Source organism: Oncorhynchus mykiss, unplaced genomic scaffold (assembly GCF_013265735.2).
Source record: "Oncorhynchus mykiss isolate Arlee unplaced genomic scaffold, USDA_OmykA_1.1 un_scaffold_626, whole genome shotgun sequence".
Classification (NCBI taxonomy): Eukaryota; Metazoa; Chordata; class Actinopteri; order Salmoniformes; family Salmonidae; genus Oncorhynchus; species Oncorhynchus mykiss.
The window spans coordinates 346-20933 of NW_023494073.1; the positions used below are offsets into that span (position 1 = coordinate 346).

Consider the following 20588-nt stretch of genomic DNA (forward strand, 5'->3'; position numbering starts at 1 on the left):
GTCGGCAGGATTTGAACCTGCGCAGGAAATCCTAATGGATTTCTATCATCGCCTTAACCACTCGGCCACGACAACGTTGACAAAGAAAACACTTGTTAGGAGTGAATGGGCCAACAGCATAGCCTACAGAAAGTGAAATTTAACAACTGAAAGATAATGCAGTAACTCATTATAATGCAATAACACAAAATGTTTCCCCTCATTCATTTGTTATTAAGTCCACTGTTTTCTATTTAACCTTGATCTTTGCTCAGCTCAGAAGGTCTGCATTTGAGAGTGTTTATTATGAATTGTTATTTCACTGTGTGAAGTTGTTATTTCATCATTCTTATTATTACTGCTGAGCAGCATGACTCCTGAGAGGCACTAAAAACTGTCAGAAGTGGGATTGAACCCACGCCCCATGGGAACTGCGACCTGAACGCAGCGCCTTAGACCGCTCGGCCATCCTGACTACAGCACAGTAACTGGGTATCGGTTAAAGTGTATGCGGTAAAAGTAGAAATATGAACAACGCTCTAAAATCACCACAGAGACCAGAACAACTATGCACGATACTGACTTGCACTTTCATAGTCATTTGTTTTTATAAAATTAAAAGTCCAGTCATTGATTAACCTCAATATGGCCTTCATGGGAAAGAGTAGTAAATCGCCATTGAATGAGCGCTAAACTGGCATCAGAATATGGCCATTCTGATATAAATTATAAAATTCCTCAGATAAGACTGAAAAGTGTCTGGAAATATCAGCAACCATCAGGGTAAGAGTGACAACAGGTCCACATGAGGAAATCCTTACAAATGGCTTAATGGGTCATTTCAACGCAATCGTGTTATTATTTATTTTTAGGGTTTAACAAGGCAGCTCACCTGTGACTTGACATTAGATGCGGCGACTTCGATTACCCTGCAGACGATATTTTTGTTCTTCCCGCCAATACAATCCACTGACAACGACCGACCGTTCTGCGTTCCGAGATTATTTTTGTTATTTGCCTGTTTGGGGCCCGCCTGTGAAATTGCGCGATTCTTGCAATTCTCTTTCAGCCTCTCATCAACTAGCTGTTTTTGCAGAATATTAAAAATAGGTTAGTTATTCACTACTCATATTAACTAGGTGTCATTTACGTTACCTTAAGTCATTTATTTTTCAACTGGATTTTACAAAGGTGCATGACATGCAGGCGCTAAAAAGTTGTCAGGAGGGGGTTTCAAACCATGCCTATAGGGGAGTCTGCGACCTGAATGACTTAATGGTTATTTTCAATGCAATCGAGTTTTTCTTTTTCTTTTAGGGTTAACAAGGTTTCTCACCTGTTACCTGTGGCTTGACTTTAGATGTGGCCAGTTCGATTACCCTGCAGACTATAAGAGTGTCTTCAGAATATGGCCAATTTGACATGAATTTAAAAATGCCTCAGATAGGGTCTGCATTTGAGAGTGTTTATTATGAATTGTTATTTCACTGTGTGAACTAAAAACTGTCAGAAGTGGATTTGAACCCACGCCTCCATGGGAGAACTGCGACCTGAACGCAGCGCCTTAGACCGCTCGGCCATCCTGACTACAGCACAGTAACTGGGTATCGGGTTAAAGTGTATGCGTTAAAAGTAGAAATATGAACAACGCTCTAAAATCACCACAGAGACCAGAACAACTATGCACGATACTGACTTGCACTTTCAATAGTCATTTGTTTTTACAAATTAAAAAGTCCAGTCATTGATTTAAAACCTGTTAGGATATGGCAGACATATGCCCCCTTTGGAGAGATTGGGTACCCCTAGTAAACTGAAAAAAAATCTGTCAACAATTGCTAATATATGCAAATAAAATTATTATTGGATAAAACACTCTAAAGATTCTAAAACTTGGAATTATGTCTGTAAGTATAGCAGAACTCACAGGGCAGGCATTCTTCCAAACTAGTTTTTGTGGCCATGAAAGTTGGAGCAACTTTGACGTCATGGCCCCCACCCTTCCCACCAGTTATGATTCTGGGGAGACTTTCTATCTCTTCCGCTAGATGTCCTCTTTGAGTAGAGCTTTGAATCGTTCAAATCCCGCGAGAATTGACCCTATGGAGTGAAATTAGTGCGTTCCACGAGAAAATAGGCTGTGCGTAGGGGCGCGAATTGGTCCCGCCATTCCTTTGTTCCAGCACTCAAGAGAGGGGCAGACGATGGCCGATTGAAGTTTGTTTGTGTGTCTAAAACATCATAAAGCTTGCTTCTGCACTTAGTTTGACCTGTTTAGTCGACATATAATTGTAATTTTGAAGTTTTGATGCGCAACTTTTCCGGACCAGAGGACGTTTTGGTGCATTTCAGCTGATGTTATTAGCCTGTTAGATCTCTAGGGCGCTATTTCATTTTTGGATAAAAAACGTTCCGTTTAAGCGCGAATATTTTGTCACGAAAAGATGCTCAACTATGCATATTCTTGACATTTTGGAAAGAAACACTCTGACGTTTCAGAATCTGCAAAGATTTTGCTGTAAGTGCCCCAGAACTCATTCTACAGGCGAAACCAAGATGATGCATCACCAGGAATTAGCAGAATTTCTGAAGCTCTGTTTTCCATTGTCTCCTTATATGGCTGTGATTGCCAAGAATGAGCCTACACTTTCTGTCGTTCGCCAAGGTCTTAGCAGCATTGTGACGTATTTGTAGGCATATCATTGGAAGATGACCATAGAGACTACATTTTCCAAGTGTCCGCCTGGTGTCCTGCGTGGAATTCGTGCGCAATTGCCAGCTGCTTGTACTTTACCATTTGATTCAGGGAGAAAGCATGTGTCCAAGAACGATGTATCAATGAAGAGATATGTGAAAAACACCTTGATGATTGATTCTAACAACGTTTGCCATGTTTCAGTCGATATTATGGAGTTAATTTGGAAAAAAGTTTGCGTTTTGAGGACTGAATTTTCCGGTTTTTTTGGTAGCCAAATGTGATGTATAAACGGAGCTATTTCTAATACACAAAGAATCTTTTTGGAAAAACTGAGCATCTGCTATCCAACTGAGAGTATCCTCATTGAACATCAGAAGTTTTCAAAGTAATTATTTTATTTGAAGGCTTTTATGTTTTTGTTGAAATTTGCGTGCTGGATGCTACGCTAATGCTAACGCTAAATCCGTTGTTTTTAGCTACTGTTACACAAATTATTGTTTTCCTATGGTTGAGAAGCATATTTGAAAATCTGAGATGACAGTGTTGTTTACAAAGGCTAAGCTTGCGAGATGGCAATTTATTTCATTTCATTTGCGATTTTCATGATAGTTAACGTTGCGTTATGGTAATGACTTGAGGCTGTAGTCACGATACCGGATCCGGGTTTGGGAGATCAGAGAGGTTAACTAGGTGTCATTTACGTTACCTTAAGTCATTTATTTTTCAACTGGATTTTACAAAGGTGCATGACATGCAGGCGCTAAAAAGTTGTCAGGAGGGGGTTTCAACCATGCCTATAGGGGAGTCTGCGACCTGAATGACTTAATGGTTATTTTCAATGCAATCGAGTTTTTCTTTTCTTTTAGGGTTTAACAAGGTTTCTCACCTGTTACCTGTGGCTTGACTTTAGATGTGGCCAGTTCGATTACCCTGCAGACTATAAGAGTGTCTTCAGAATATGGCCAATTTGACATGAATTTAAAAATGCCTCTTATAGGGTCTGCATTTGAGAGTGTTTATTATGAATTGTTATTTCACTGTGTGAACTAAAAAACTGTCAGAAGTGGGATTTGAACCCACGCCTCCATGGGAGACTGCGACCTGAACGCAGCGCCTTAGACCGCTCGGCCATCCTGACTACAGCACAGTAACTGGGTATCGGGTTAAAGTGTATGCGTTAAAAGTAGAAATATGAACAACGCTCTAAAATCACCACAGAGACCAGAACAACTATGCACGATACTGACTTGCACTTTCAATAGTCATTTGTTTTTACAAATTAAAAGTCCAGTCATTGATTTAAAACCTGTTTAGGATATGGCAGACATATGCCCCCTTTGGAGAGATTGGGTACCCTAGTAAACTGAAAAAAAAATCTGTCAACAATTGCTAATATATGCAATAAAATTTATTATTGGATAGAAAACACTCTAAAGATTCTAAAACCGTTGGAATTATGTCTGTAAGTATAGCAGAACTCACAGGGCAGGCATTCTTCCAAACTAGTTTTTGTGGCCATGAAAGTTGGAGCAACTTTGACGTCATGGCCCCCACCCTTCCCAACCAGTTATGATTCTGGGGAGACTTTCTATCTCTTCCGCTAGATGTCCTCTTTCAGTAGAGCTTTGAATCGTTCAAATCCCGCGAGAATTGACCCTATGGGAGTGAAATTAGTGCGTTCCACGAGAAAATAGGCTGTGCGTAGGGGCGCGAATTGGTCCAGCCATTCCTTTGTTCCAGCACTCAAGAGAGGGGCAGACGATGGCCGATTGAAGGTTTGTTTTGTGTGTCTAAAAATCATAAAGCTTGCTTCTGCACTTAGTTTGACCTGTTTAGTCGACATATAATATGTAATTTTGAAGTTTTGATGCGCAACTTTTCCGGACCAGAGGACGTTTGGGTGCATTTCAGCTGATGTTATTAGCCTTTAGATCTCTAGGGGCGCTATTTCATTTTTGATAAAACGTTCCCGTTTTAAGCGATATTTTGTCACGAAAAGATGCTCGACTATGCATATTCTTGACAGTTTTGGAAGAAAACACTCTGAAGTTTCAGATCTGCAAAATTTTGTCTGTAGTGCCCCAGAACTCATTCTACAGGCGAACCAAGATGATGCATCAACCAGGAATTAGCAGAATTTCTGAAGCTCTGTTTTCCATTGTCTCCTTATATGGCTGTGATTGCGCAAGGAATGAGCCTACACTTTCTTCGTTCGCCCAAGGTCTTAGCAGCATTGTGACGTATTTGTATGCATATCATTGGAAGATTGACCATAAGAGACTACATTTTCCAAGTGTCCGCCTGGTGTCCTGCGTGTGATTCGGTGCGCAATTGCCAGCTGCTTGTACTTTTACCATTTGATTCAGGGGAGAAAGCATGTTCCACGACTGTATCAATGAAGAGATATGTGAAAAACACCTTGATGATTGATTCTAAACAACGTTTGCCATGTTTTCAGTCGATATTATGGAGTTAATTTGGAAAAATTTTGCGTTTTGAGGACTGAATTTCGGTTTTTTTTGGTAGCCCAATGTGATGTATAAAACGGAGCTATTTCTAATACACAAAGAATCTTTTTGGAAAAACTGAGCATCTGCTATCCAACTGAGAGTATCCTCATTGAAAACATCAGAAGTTCTTCAAAGGTAAATTATTTTATTTGAAGGCTTTTATGTTTTTGTTGAAATGTTGCGTGCTGGATGCTAACGCTAATGCTAACGCTAAATCCTTTGTTTTCTAGCTACTGTTACACAAATTATTGTTTTCCTATGGTTGAAGCATATTTTGAAAATCTGAGATGACAGTGTTGTTTCAAAAGGCTAACTTGCGAGATGCATATTTATTTCATTTCATTTGCGATTTTCATGAATAGTTAACGTGCGTTATGTAATGAGCTTGAGGCTGTAGTCACGATACCGGATCCGTGTTGGGAGATCAGAGAGTTACTAGGTGTCATTTACGTTACCTAAGTCATTTATTTTTCAACTGGATTTTACAAAGGTGCATGACATGCAGGCGCTAAAAAGTTGTCAGGAGGGGTTTCAACCATGCCTATAGGGGAGTCTGCGACCTGAATGACTTAATGGTTATTTTCAATGCAATCGAGTTTTTCTTTTTCTTTTAGGGTTTAACAAGGTTTTCACCTGTTACCTGTGGCTTGACTTTAGATGTGGCCAGTTCGATTACCCTGCAGACTATAAGAGTGTCTTCAGAATATGGCCAATTTGACATGAATTTAAAATGCCTCAGATAGGGTCTGCATTTGAGAGTTTTATTATGAATTGTTATTTCACTGTGTGAACTAAAAAACTGTCAGAAGTGGATTTGAACCCACGCCTCCATGGGAGACTGCGACCTGAACGCAGCGCCTTAGACCGCTCGGCCATCCTGACTACAGCACAGTAACTGGGTATCGGGTTAAAGTGTATGCGTTAAAAGTAGAAATATGAACAACGCTCTAAAATCACCACAGAGACCAGAACAACTATGCACGATACTGACTTGCACTTTCAATAGTCATTTTTTTTACAAATTAAAAAGTCCAGTCATTGATTTAAAACCTGTTTAGGATATGGCAGACATATGCCCCCTTGGAGAGATTGGTACCCCTAGTAAACTGAAAAAAAATCTGTCAACAATTGCTAATATATGCAAATAAAATTATTATTGGATAGAAAACACTCTAAAGATTCTAAAACCGTTGGAATTATGTCTGTAAGTATAGCAGAACTCACAGGGCAGGCATTCTTCCAAACTAGTTTTTGTGGCATGAAAGTTGGAGCAACTTTGACGTCATGGCCCCCACCCTTCCAACCAGTTATGATTCTGGGTAGACTTTCTATCTCTTCCGCTAGATGTCCTCTTTGAGTAAGCTTTGAATCGTTCAAATCCCGCGAGAATTGACCCTATGGGAGAAATTAGTGCGTTCCACGAGAAATAGGCTGTGCGTAGGGGCGCGAATTGGTCCCAGCCATTCCTTTGTTCCAGCACTCAAGAGAGGGGCAGACGATGGCCGATTGAAGTTTGTTTTGTGTGTCTAAAACATCATAAGCTTGCTTCTGCACTTAGTTTGACCTGTTTAGTCGACATATAATATGTAATTTTGAAGTTTTGATGCGCAACTTTTCGGACCAGAGGACTTTTGGGTGCATTTCAGCTGATGTTTTAGCAGTAAGCTAATACAAAACGCAAGACTTGAAACCAAACGATGTATTGGGTAAGTCTGAAGCCTTCCAGAACATTCTGAACGAAGACCATCGAAGGTAAGGGAATATTTATGCTTAAATCTGTGTTTTCTGTTGACTCCAACATTACGTAGAAATGTGCTTGGAACTGAGCGCCGTCTCAGCATATTGAATAGTGTGCGATTTCTGTAACGTTAAAGTAAATCTAACAAAGCGGTTGCATAAAGAAGCAGTGTATCTTTCTAACTAATGTAGAACATGTATATTTAGTCAAGTTTATGATGTCTTTTACGTTACCTTGCCGCGCTACCTAGATTTCCTGCGGCATTTTTGAGTAATTTCTGAACGTGAACTCACTGTAAATGGACATTATGGATATAAATGGCATATTATTGAAAAAAAAAATGTACTGTGTAACATGTCATATTACTGTCATCTGATGAAGATTTTCAAAAGGTTAGTGAACGATTATTTTTAATCCTGCTTTGTTGATTGCATGTTTTGGCTATTCAAATGAGCTGTGTCTGGTGGTGTTTTACATTATATGTGCTATGTTTTCGCCGTAAAACATTTAAAATCTGACTTGCTGGCTAGATGAACAAGGTGTTTTATCTTTCATTTGAGCTATGGACTTGGACTTGTTAATGTGTGGAGGTAAATATTGTAAGAATATTTTTGCGTTCCATGCGCCACCGTTCAGCTGAACGTGGGAGGGTTGATTCCCATTGGGAACCAATATCGTAGACAGGTTAACCTCAATATGGCCTTCAATGGGAAAGAGTAGTAAATCGCCATTGAATGAGCGCTAAACTGGCATCAGAATATGGCCATTCTGATATAAATGATAAAATTCCTCAGATAAGACTGAAAAAGTGTCTGGAAATATCAGCAACCATCAGGGTAAGAGTGACAACAGGTCCACATGGGGAAATCCTTACAAATGGCTTAATGGTCATTTCAACGCAATCGTGTTATTATTTATTTTAGGGTTTAACAAGGCAGCTCACCTGTGACTTGACATTAGATGCGGCGACTTCGATTACCCTGCAGACGATATTTTTGTTCTTCCCGCCAATACAATCCACTGACAACGACCGACGAGTTCTGCGTTCCGAGATTATTTTTGTTATTTGCCTGTTTGGGGCCCGCCTGTGAAATTGCGCGATTCTTGCAATTCTCTTTCAGCCTCTCATCAACTAGCTGTTTTTGCAGAATATTAAAAATACGATAGTTATTCACTACTCATATTAACTAGGTGTCATTTACGTTACCTTAAGTCATTTATTTTTCAACTGGATTTTACAAAGGTGCATGACATGCAGGCGCTAAAAAGTTGTCAGGAGGGGGTTTCAAACCATGCCTATAGGGAGTCTGCGACCTGAATGACTTAATGGTTATTTTCAATGCAATCAAGTTTTTTCTTTTTTTTTAGGGTTTAACAAGGTTTCTCACCTGTTACCTGTGGCTTGACTTTAGATGTGGCCAGTTCGATTACCCTGCAGACTATAAGAGTGTCTTCAGAATATGGCCAATTTGACATGAATTTAAAAATGCCTCAGATAGGACCAAAAAGTGTCTGGAGCTTCCCGTCAGGGTAAGAGTGACAACAGGTTTCCACATGTCAAAATGGGGGAAATCTTAGCAAATGGCTTAATGGTTATTCATGAGAATCGTGTTGTTGTATTGTTGAGTGTATCATGGGATCTCACCTGAAATCTGTGGCTTGACTACAAACCTGTAACCTATGCTACTGTGGCCTATAGAGCTAGAAGGCTGGATAACCAGGTGTGTAAAGGTGTGAAGTGGGACAGATGGCCTGCAGTCCTATCCCAAATGGACAACTAATCCCTATGTACTTGCGGAGATCTGAGAGGATGCGATTGGTATAAGAAACACGACTAAACTTCAACCTCCGGAGGGGTCAAAAAAATGCATTTTCGTTGTCGGCAGGATTTGAACCTGCGCAGGAAGATCCTAATGGATTTCTAGTCCATCGCCTTAACCACTCGGCCACGACAACGTTGACAGAAGAAAACAGGCTTGTTAGGAGTGAATGGGCCAACAGGCATAGCCTACAGAAAGTGAAATTTAACAACTGAAAGATAATGCAGTAACTCATTATAATGCAATAACACAAAATGTTCCCCTCATTCATTTGTTATTAAGTCCAGCTGTTTTCTTATTTAACCTTGATCTTTGCTCAGCTCCAGAAGGTCTGCATTTGAGAGTGTTTATTATGAATTGTTATTTCACTGTGTGAAGTTGTTATTTCATCATTCTTATTATTACTGCTGAGCAGCATGACTCCTGAGAGGCACTAAAGAAACTGTCAGAAGTGGATTTGAACCCACGCCTCCATGGGAGACTGCGACCTGAACGCAGCGCCTTAGACCGCTCGGCCATCCTGACTACAGCACAGTAACTGGGTATCGGGTTAAAGTGTATGCGGTAAAAGTAGAAATATGAACAACGCTCTAAAATCACCACAGAGACCAGAACAACTATGCACGATACTGACTTGCACTTTCAATAGTCATTTGTTTTTATAAATTAAAAAGTCCAGTCATTGATTTAACCTCAATATGGCCTTCAATGGGAAAGAGTAGTAAATCGTCATTGAATGAGCGCTAAACTGGCATCAGAATATGGCCATTCTGATATAAATGATAAAATTCCTCAGATAAGACTGAAAAAGTGTCTGGAAATATCAGCAAACCATCAGGGTAAGAGTGACAACAGGTCCACATGGGGGAAATCCTTACAAATGGCTTAATGAGTCATTTCAACGCAATCGTGTTATTATTTATTTTTAGGGTTTAACAAGGCAGCTCACCTGTGACTTGACATTAGATGCGGCGACTTTGATTACCCTGCAGACGATATTTTTGTTCTTCCCGCCAATACAATCACTGACAACGACCGACGAGTTCTGCGTTCCGAGTTATTTTTGTTATTTGCCTGTTTGGGGGCCCGCCTGTGAATTGCGCGATTCTTGCAATTCTCTTTCAGCCTCTCATCAACTAGCTGTTTTTGCAGAATATTAAAATAGGATAGTTATTCACTACTCATATTAACTAGGTGTCATTTACGTTACCTTAAGTCATTTATTTTTCAACTGGATTGTACAAAGGTGCATGACATGCAGGAGGCGCTAAAAATTGTCAGGAGGGGGGTTTCAAACCATGGCCTATAGGGGGAGTCTGCGACCTGAATGACTTAATGGTTTATTTTCAATGCAATCAAGTTTTTTCTTTTCTTTTAGGGGTTTAACAAGGTTTTCTCACCTGTTACCTGTGGCTTGACTTTAGATGTGGCCAGTTCGATTACCCTGCAGCCTAAGAGTGTCTTCAGAATATGGCCAATTTGACATGAATTTAAAAATGCCTCAGATTAGGACCAAAAAGTGTCTGGAGCTTCCCGTCAGGGTAAGATGTGACAACAGGTTTCCACATGTCAGAAATGGGGGAAATCTTAGCAAATGGCTTCATGGTTATTCATGAGAATCGTGTTGTTGTATTGTTGAGTGTATCATTGGATCTCACCTGAAATCTGTGGCTTGACTACAAAACTGTAACCTATGCTACTGTGGCCTATAGAGCTAGAAGGCTGATAACCAGGTGTGTAAAGGTGTGAAGTGGGAGATGGAGATGGCCTGCAGTCCCTATCCCAAATGGACAACTAATCCCTATGTACTTGCGGAGATCTGAGAGGATGCGATTGGTATAAGAAACACGACTAAACTTCAACCTCCGGAGGGGTCAAAAAAAAGCATTTTCGTTGTCGGCAGGATTTGAACCTGCGCAGGAAGATCCTAATGGATTTCTAGTCCATCGCCTTAACCACTCGGCCACGACAACGTTGACAGAAGAAAACAGGCTTGTTAGGAGTGAATGGGCCAACAGGCATAGCCTACAGAAAGTGAAATTTAACAACTGAAAGATAATGCAGTAACTCATTATAATGCAATAACACAAAATGTTCCCCTCATTCATTTGTTATTAAGTCCAGCTGTTTTCTTATTTAACCTTGATCTTTGCTCAGCTCCAGAAGGTCTGCATTTGAGAGTGTTTAATTATGAAATTGTTATTTCCTGTGTGAAGTTGTTATTTCATCATTCTTATTATTACTGCTGAGCAGCATGGACTCCTGAGAGGCACTAAAAAACTGTCAGAAGTGGGATTTGAACCACAGCCTCCATGGGAGACTGCGACCTGAACGCAGCAGCCTTAGACCGCTCGGCCATCCTGACTACAGCACAGTAACTGGGTATCGGGTTAAAGTGTATGCGGTAAAAGTAGAAATATGAACAACGCTCTAAAATCACCACAGAGACCAGAACAACCTATGCACGATACTGACTTGCACTTTCAATAGTCATTTGTTTTATAAATTAAAAGTCCAGTCATTGATTTAACCTCAATATGGCCTTCAATGGGAAAGAGTAGTAAAATCGTCATTGAATGAGCGCTAAACTGGCATCAGAATATGGCCATTCTGATATAAATGATAAAATTCCTCAGATAAGACTGAAAAAGTGTCTGGAAATATCAGCAACCATCAGGGTAAGAGTGACAACAGGTCCACAGTGGGGAAATCCTTACAAATGGCTTAATGATGTCATTTCAACGCAATCGTGTTATTATTTATTTTTAGGGTTTAACAAGGCAGCTCACCTGTGACTTGACATTAGATGCGGCGACTTCGATTACCCTGCAGACGATATTTTGTTCTTCCCGCCAATACATCCACTGACAACCGACCGACGAGTTCTGCGTTCCGAGATTATTTTTGTTATTTGCCTGTTTGGGGCCCGCCTGTGAAATTGCGCGATTCTTGCAATTCTCTTCAGCCTCTCATCAACTAGCTGTTTTTGCAGAATATTAAAAATACGATAGTTATTCACTACTCATATTAACTAGGTGTCATTTACGTTACCTTAAGTCATTTATTTTTCAACTGGATTTTACAAAGGTGCATGACATGCAGGCGCTAAAAAAGTGTCAGGAGGGGGTTTCAAACCATGCCTATAGGGGAGTCTGCGACCTGAATGACTTAATGGTTATTTTCAATGCAATCGAAGTTTTTTCTTTTCTTTTAGGGTTTAACAAGGTTTCTCACCTGTTACCTGTGGCTTGACTTTAGATGTGGCCAGTTCGATTACCCTGCCAGCCTAAGAGTGTCTTCAGAATATGGCCAATTTGACATGAATTTAAAAAATGCCTCAGATAGGACCAAAAAAGGTGTCTGGAGCTTCCCGTCAGGTAAGAGTGACAACAGGTTTTCCACATGTCAAAATGGGGGAAATCTTAGCAAATGGCTTCAATGGTTATTCATGAGAAATCGTGTTGGTTGTATTGTTGAGTGTATCATGGGATCTCACCTGAAATCGGTGGCTTGACTACAAACCTGTAACCTATGCTACTGTGGCCTATAGAGCTAGAAGGCTGGATAACCAGGTGTGTAAAGGTGTGAAGTGGACAGATGGCCTGCAGTCCTATCCCAAATGGACAACTAATCCCTATGTACTTGCGGAGATCTGAGAGGATGCGATTGGTATAAGAAACCGACTAAACTTCAACCTCCGGAGGGGTCAAAAAAATGCATTTTCGTTGTCCGGCAGGATTTGAACCTGCGCGGAAGATCCTAATGGATTTCTAGTCCATCGCCTTAACCACTCCGGCCACGACAACGTTGACAGAAGAAAACAAGGCTTGTTAGGAGTGAATGGGCCAACAGGCATAGCCTACAGAAAGTGAAATTTAACAACTGAAAGATAATGCAGTAACTCATTATAATGCAATAACACAAATGTTCCCCTCATTCATTTGTTATTAAGTCCAGCTGTTTTCTTATTTAACCTTGATCTTTGCTCGCTCCAGAAGGTCTGCATTTGAGAGTGTTTATTATGAATTGGTTATTTCACTGTGTGAAGTTGTTAATTTCATCATTCTTATTATTACTGCTGAGGCAATGCATGACTCCTGAGAGGCACTAAAAAACTGTCAGAAGTGGGATTTGAACACACGCCTCCATGGGAGACTGCGACCTGAACGCAGCGCCTTAGACCGCTCGGCCATCCTGACTACAGCACAGTAACTGGGTATCGGGTTAAAGTGTATGCGTAAAAGTAGAATATGAACAACGCTCTAAAATCAACCACAGAGACCAGAACAACTATGCACGATACTGACTTGCACTTTCAATAGTCATTTGTTTTTATAAATTAAAAGTCCAGTCATTGATTTAACCTCAATATGGCCTTCAATGGAAAGAGTAGTAAATCGTCATTGAATGAGCGCTAAACTGGCATCAGAATATGGCCATTCTGATATAAATGATAAATTCCTCAGATAAGACTGAAAAAGTGTCTGGAAATATCAGCAACCATCAGGGTAAGAGTGACAAACAGGTCCACATGGGGAAATCCTTACAAATGGCTTAATGAGTCATTTCAACGCAATCGTGTTATTATTTATTTTCAGGGGTTTAACAAGGCAGCTCACCTGTGATTGACATTAGATGCGGCGACTTTGATTACCCTGCAGACGATATTTTTGTTCTTCCCGCCAATACAATCCACTGACAACGACCGACGAGTTCTGCGTTCCGTAGATTATTTTGTTATTTGCCTGTTTGGGGCCCGCCTGTGAAATTGCGCGATTCTTGCAATTCTCTTTCAGCCTCTCATCAACTAGCTGTTTTTGCAGAATATTAAAAATACGATAGTTATTCACTACTCATATTAACTAGGTGTCATTTACGTTACCTTAAGTCATTTATTTTTCAACTGGATTTTACAAAGGTGCATGACATGCAGGCGCTAAAAAGTTGTCAGGAGGGGGTTTCAAACCATGCCTATAGGGGAGTCTGCGACCTGAATGACTTAATGGTTATTTTCAATGCAATCAAGTTTTTTCTTTTTCTTTTAGGGTTTAACAAGGTTTCTCACCTGTTACCTGTGGCTTGACTTTAGATGTGGCCAGTTCGATTACCCTGCAGACTATAAGAGTGTCTTCAGAATATGGCCAATTTGACATGAATTTAAAAATGCCTCAGATAGGACCAAAAAAGTGTCTGGAGCTTCCCGTCAGGGTAAGAGTGACAACAGGTTTCCACATGTCAAAATGGGGGAAATCTTAGCAAATGGCTTAATGGTTATTCATGAGAATCGTGTTGTTGTATTGTTGAGTGTATCATGGGATCTCACCTGAAATCTGTGGCTTGACTACAAACCTGTAACCTATGCTACTGTGGCCTATGATGCTAGAAGCTGGATAACCAGGTGTGTAAAGGTGTGAAGTGGGATAGATGGCCTGCAGTTCCTATCCCAAATGGACCAACTAATCCCTATGTACTTGCGGAGGATCTGAGAGGATGCGATTGGTATAAGAAACACGACTAAACTTCAACCTCCGGAGGGGTCAAAAAAATGCATTTTCATTGTCGGCAGGATTGGAACCTGCGCAGGAAGATCCTAATGGATTTCTAGTCCATCGCCTTAACCACTCGGCCACTACAACGTTGACAGAAGAAAACAAGCTTGTTAGGAGTGAATGGGCCACAGGCATAGCCTACAGAAAGTGAAATTTAACAACTGAAAGATAATGCAGTAACTCATTATAATGCAATAACACAAATGTTCCCCTCATTCATTTGTTATTAAGTCCAGCTGTTTTCTTATTTAACCTTGATCTTTGCTCAGCTCCAGAAGGTCTGCATTTGAGAGTGTTTATTATGAATTGTTATTTCACTGTGTGAAGTTGTTATTTCATCATTCTTATTATTACTGCTGAGCAGCATGACTCCTGAGAGGCACTAAAAAACTGTCAGAAGTGGGATTTGAACCCACGCCTCCATGGGAGACTGCGACCTGAACGCAGCGCCTTAGACCGCTCGGCCATCCTGACTACAGCACAGTAACTGGGTATCGGGTTAAAGTGTATGCGGTAAAAGTAGAAATATGAACAACGCTCTAAAATCACCACAGAGACCAGAACAACTATGCACGATACTGACTTGCACTTTCAATAGTCATTTGTTTTTATAAATTAAAAAGTCCAGTCATTGATTTAACCTCAATATGGCCTTCAATGGGAAAGAGTATAAATCGCCATTGAATGAGCGCTAAAACTGGCATCAGAATATGGCCATTCTGATATAAATGATAAAATTCCTCAGATAAGACTGAAAAAGTGGTCTGGAAATATCAGCAACCATCAGGGTAAGAGTGACAACAGGTCCACATGGGGGAAATCCTTACAAATGGCTTAATGGGTCATTTCAACGCAATCGTGTTATTATTTATTTTTAGGGTTTACAAGGCAGCTCACCTGTGACTTGACATTAGATGCGCGACTTCGATTACCCTGCAGACGATATTTTTGTTCTTCCGCCAATACAATCCACTGACAACGGACCGACGAGTTCTGCGTTCCGAGATTATTTTGTTATTTGCCTGTTTGGGGCCCGCCTGTGAAATTGCGCGATTCTTGCAATTCTCTTTCAGCCTCTTCATCAACTAGCTGTTTTTGCAGAATATTAAAAATACGATAGTTATTCACGTACTCATATTACTAGGTGTCATTTACGTTACCTTAAGTCATTTATTTTTCAACTGGATTTTACAAAGGTGCATGACATGCAGGCGCTAAAAAGTTGTCAGGAGGGGTTTCAAACCATGCCTATAGGGGAGTCTGCGACCTGAATTGACTTATGGTTATTTCAATGCAATCAAGTTTTTTCTTTTTCTTTTAGGGTTTAACAAGGTTTCTCACCTGTTACCTGTGGCTTGACTTTAGATGTGGCCAGTTCGATTACCCTGCAGCCTACAGAGTGTCTTCAGAATATGGCCAATTTGACATGAATTTAAAAATGCCTCAGATAGGGTCTGCATTTGAAGTGTTTATTATGAGTTATTCACTGTGTGAACTAAAAAATGTCGAAAGTGGGATTTGAACCACGCCTCATGGGAGACTGCGACCTGAACAGCTCCTTAGACCGCTCGGCATCCTGACACAGCACAGTAACTGGGTATCGGTTAAAGTGTATGCTTTAAAAGTAAAATATGAACAACTCTCTAAAATGCACCACAGAGACCAGAACAACTATGCACGATACTGACTTGCACTTCATAGTCCATTTGTTTTTACAAATTAAAAAATCCAGTCATTGATTAAAACTGTTTAGGATATGGCAGACATATGCCCCTTTGAGAGATTGGGGTACCCCTAGTAACTGAAAAAAAATCTGTCAACATTGCTAATATATGCAAATAAAAATTATTATTAGATAGAAAACCTCTAAAGATTCTAAACCGTTGGAATTATGTCTGTAAGTATAGCATAACTCACAGGCGGCATTCTTCCAAACTAGTTTTGTGGCCCTGAAAGTTGGAGCAACTTTGACTCATGGCCCCCACCCTTCCAACCAGTTATGATTCGGGGAGACTTTCTATCTCTTCCGCTAGATGTCCTCTTTGAGTAGGCTTTGAATCGTTCAAATCCCGCGAGAATTGACCCTATGGGAGTGAAATTATGCGTTCCACGAGAAAATAGCTGTGCGTAGGGGCGCGATTGTCCCAGCCATTCCTTTTGTTCCAGCACTCAAGAAGGGGCAGACTATGGCCGATTGAATTTGTTTTGTGTGTCTAAACATCATAAAAGCTTGCTTCTGCACTTAGTTTGACCTGTTTAGTCGACAATATAATATGTAATTTGAGTTTTGTGCGCAACTTTGGACCAGAGGACGTTTTGGTGCATTTCAGCTGATTTTATTAGCACTAGCTAAGACAATGACGCAAGACTTGAAACCAAACATGTATGGTTAAGTCTGACCTTCCAGAAACATTCTAACGAAGAAATCGAAGGTAAGGGAATATTTATGCTTAAAATCTGTGTTTCTGCTGACTCCAAGTTACGTGAAAGTTAGCTTGGAACGAGCGCCGTCTCAGCATATTGGATAGTGTGCTTTTGTAATGTTAAAAATCAATCTAACAAGCGGTTGCATAAAGAAGCAGTGTATCTTGCTACTATATGTAGACATGTCATTTAGTCAAAGTTTTAGATGTCTATTTCTTTACCTTGCCGCTGCTACCTAGATTTCCTGCGGGCATTTTTGAGTACTTTCTGAACGTAACTCACGTAAATGGACATTTATTGATATAATGGCATATTATTGAGGAAAATTTTTTTTACTGTGAACATGCATATTACTGTCATCGGAATGAGATTTCAAAAGGTAGTGAACTTTTTATTTTTAATCCTGCGTTTGTTGATTGCATGTTTTGGCTATTCAATGAGCTGTGTCTGGTGGTGTTTTACATATATATGTGCTATGTTTTTCGGTAAAATTAGAAATCTGACTGCTGGCTAGATGAACAAGGTGACTTTCATTTGAGCTATGGACTTGGACTTGTTATGTTGGAGGTTAAATATTGTAAGAAATATTTTTGCGTTCCATGCGACCAGTTTTCACTGAGTGGAGTTGTTCCAATTGGAACCAATTGTAGACATTAAACCTCAATATGGCCTTCAATTGGGAAAGAGTAGTAAATCGCCATTGAATGAGCGCTAAACTGGCATCAGAATTATGGCCATTCTGATATAAATATAAAATTCCTCAGATAAGACTGAAAAAGTGTCTGGAAATATCAGCAACCATCAGGGTAAGAGTGACACAGGTCCACATGGGGGAAATCCTTACAAATGGCTTAATGGGTCATTTCAACGCAATCGTGTTTATTATTTATTTTTAGGTTTAACAGGCAGCTCACCTGTGACTTGACATTAGATGCGGCGACTTCGATTACCCTGCAGACGATATTTTTGTTCTTCCCGCCAATACAATCCACTGACAACGACCGACGAGTTCTGCGTTCCGAGATTATTTTTGTTATTTGCCTGTTGGGGCCCGCCTGTGAAATTGCGCGATTCTTGCAATTCTCTTTCAGCCTCTCATCAACTAGCTGTTTTTGCAGAATATTAAAATACGATAGTTATTCACTACTCATATTAACTAGGTGTCATTTACGTTACCTTAAGTCATTTATTTTTCAACTGGATTTTACAAAGGTGCATGACATGCAGGCGCTAAAAAGTTGTCAGGAGGGGGTTTCAAACCATGCCTATAGGGGAGTCTGCGACCTGAATGACTTAATGGTTATTTTCAATGCAATCAAGTTTTTCTTTTTCTTTTAGGGTTTAACAAGGTTTCTCACCTGTTACCTGTGGCTTGACTTTAGATGTGGCCAGTTCGATTACCCTGCAGACTATAAGAGTGTCTTCAGAATATGGCCAATTTGACATGAATTTAAAAATGCCTCAGATAGGACCAAAAAAGTGTCTGGAGCTTCCTCGTCAGGGTAAGAGTGACAACAGGTTTCCACATGTCAAAATGGGGGAAAATCTTAGCAAATGTCTTCATGGTTATTCATGAGAATCGTGTTGTTGTATTGTTGAGTGTATCATGGGATCTCACCTGAAATCTGTGGCTTGACTACAAACCTGTAACCTATGCTACTGGGCCTATAGAGCTAGAAGGCTGGATAACACAGGTGTGTAAAGGTGTGAAGTGGGACAGATGGCCTGCATTCCTATCCCAAATGGACAACTAATCCTATGTACGTGCGGAGATCTGAGAGGATCGATTGGTATAAGAAAAACAGACTAAACTTCAACCTCCGGAGGGGTCAAAAAAATGCATTTCGTTGTCAGCAGGATTTGAACCTGACAGCAGGAAGATCCTAATGGATTTCTAGTCCATCGCCTTAACCACTCGGCACAGACAACGTTGACAGAAGAAAACAGGCTTGTTAGGAGTGATGGGCCAACAGGCCATAGCCTACAGAAAGTGAAATTTAACACTGAAAGATAATGCAGTAACTCATTATAATGCAATAACACAAAATGTTCCCCTCATTCATTTGTATTAAGTCCAGCTGTTTTTCTTATTTAACCTTGATCTTTGCTCAGCTCCAGAAGGTCTGCATTTGAGAGTGTTTATTAGATATTGTTTATTTCTACTGTGTGAAGTTGTTATTTCATCATTCTTATTATTACTGCTGAGCAGCATGACTCCTGAGATGCACTAAGAAACTGTCAGAAGTGGATTTGAACCCACGCCTCCATGGGAGACTGCGACCTGAACGCAGCGCCTTAGACCGCTCGCCATCCTGACTACAGCACAGTAACTGGGTATCGGGTTAAAGTGTATGCGGTAAAAGTAGAAAATATGAACAACGCTCTAAAATCACCACAGAGACCAGAACAACTATGCACGATACTGACTTGCACTTTCAATAGTCATTTGTTTTTATAAATTAAAAAGTCCAGTCATTGATTTAACCTCAATATGGCCTTCAATGGGAAAGAGTAGTAAATCGTCATTGAATGAGCGCTAAACTGGCATCAGAAATATGGCCATTCTGATATAATGATAAAATTCCTCAGATAAGACTGAAAAAGTGTCTGGAAATATCAGCAACCATCAGGGTAAGAGTGACAACAGGTCCACATGGGGGAAATCCTTACAAATGCTTAATGAGTCATTTCAACGCAATCGTGTTATTATTTATTTTTAGGTTTAACAAGGCAGCTCACCTGTGACTTGACATTAGATGCGGCGACTTTGATTACCCTGCAGACGATATTTTTGTTCTTCCCCCGCAATACAATCCACTGACAACGACCGACGAGTTCTGCGTTCCGAGATTATTTTTGTTATTTGCCTGTTTGGGGCCCGCCTGTGAAATTGCGCGATTCTTGCAATTCTCTTTCAGCCTCTCATCAACTAGCTGTTTTTGCAGAATATTAAAAATACGATAGTTATTCACTACTCATATTAACTAGGTGTCATTTACGTTACCTTAAGTCATTTATTTTTCAACTGGATTTTACAAAGGTGCATGACATGCAGGCGCTAAAAAGTTGTCAGGAGGGGGTTTCAAACCATGCCTATAGGGGAGTCTGCGACCTGAATGACTTAATGGTTATTTTCAATGCAATCGAGTTTTTTCTTTTCTTTTAGGGTTTAACAAGGTTTCTCACCTGTTACCTGTGGCTTGACTTTAGATGTGGCCAGTTCGATTACCCTGCAGACTATAAGAGTGTCTTCAGAATATGGCCAATTTGACATGAATTTAAAAAATGCCTCAGATAGGACCAAAAAAGTGTCTGGAGCTTCCCGTCAGGGTAAGAGTGACAACAGGTTTCCACATGTCAAAATGGGGGAAATCTTAGCAAATGGCTTCATGGTTATTCATGAGAATCGTGTTGTTGTATTGTTGAGTGTATCATGGGATCTCACCTGAAATCTGTGGCTTGACTACAAACCTGTAACCTATGCTACTGTGGCCTATAGAGCTAGAAGGCTGGATAACCAGGTGTGTAAAGGTTGTGAAGTGGGATAGATGGCCTGCAGTCCTATCCCAAATGGACAACTAATCCCTATGTACTTGCGGAGATCTGAGAGGATGCGATTGGTATAAGAAACACGACTAAACTTCAACCTCCGGAGGGGTCAAAAAATGCATTTTCATTTGTCGGCAGGATTTGAACCTGCGCAGGAAGATCCTAATGGATTTCTAGTCCATCGCCTTAACCACTCGGCCACGACAACGTTGACAGAAGGAAAACAGGCTTGTTAGGAGTGAATGGGCCAACAGGCATAGCCTACAGAAAGTGAAATTTAACAACTGAAAGATAATGCAGTAACTCATTATAATGCAATAA

The 20588-nt window shown here is 40.4% G+C and overlaps 4 non-coding genes across 4 annotated transcripts; all 4 read right to left on the reverse strand.

The window, feature by feature from the left end:
• Positions 1–3732: 3732 nt before the first annotated feature.
• On the reverse strand, positions 3733–3815 carry trnal-cag. The gene has a single exon. It is a non-coding gene; the product is annotated as a tRNA-Leu (tRNA).
• A 4984-nt stretch (positions 3816–8799) lies between these two features.
• On the reverse strand, positions 8800–8881 carry trnas-aga. The gene has a single exon. It is a non-coding gene; the product is annotated as a tRNA-Ser (tRNA).
• Positions 8882–10636: 1755 nt separating this feature from the next.
• On the reverse strand, positions 10637–10718 carry trnas-aga. The gene has a single exon. It is a non-coding gene; the product is annotated as a tRNA-Ser (tRNA).
• A 3967-nt stretch (positions 10719–14685) lies between these two features.
• Positions 14686–14768, reverse strand: trnal-cag. Its single transcript has one exon. It is a non-coding gene; the product is annotated as a tRNA-Leu (tRNA).
• Positions 14769–20588: the final 5820 nt, after the last annotated feature.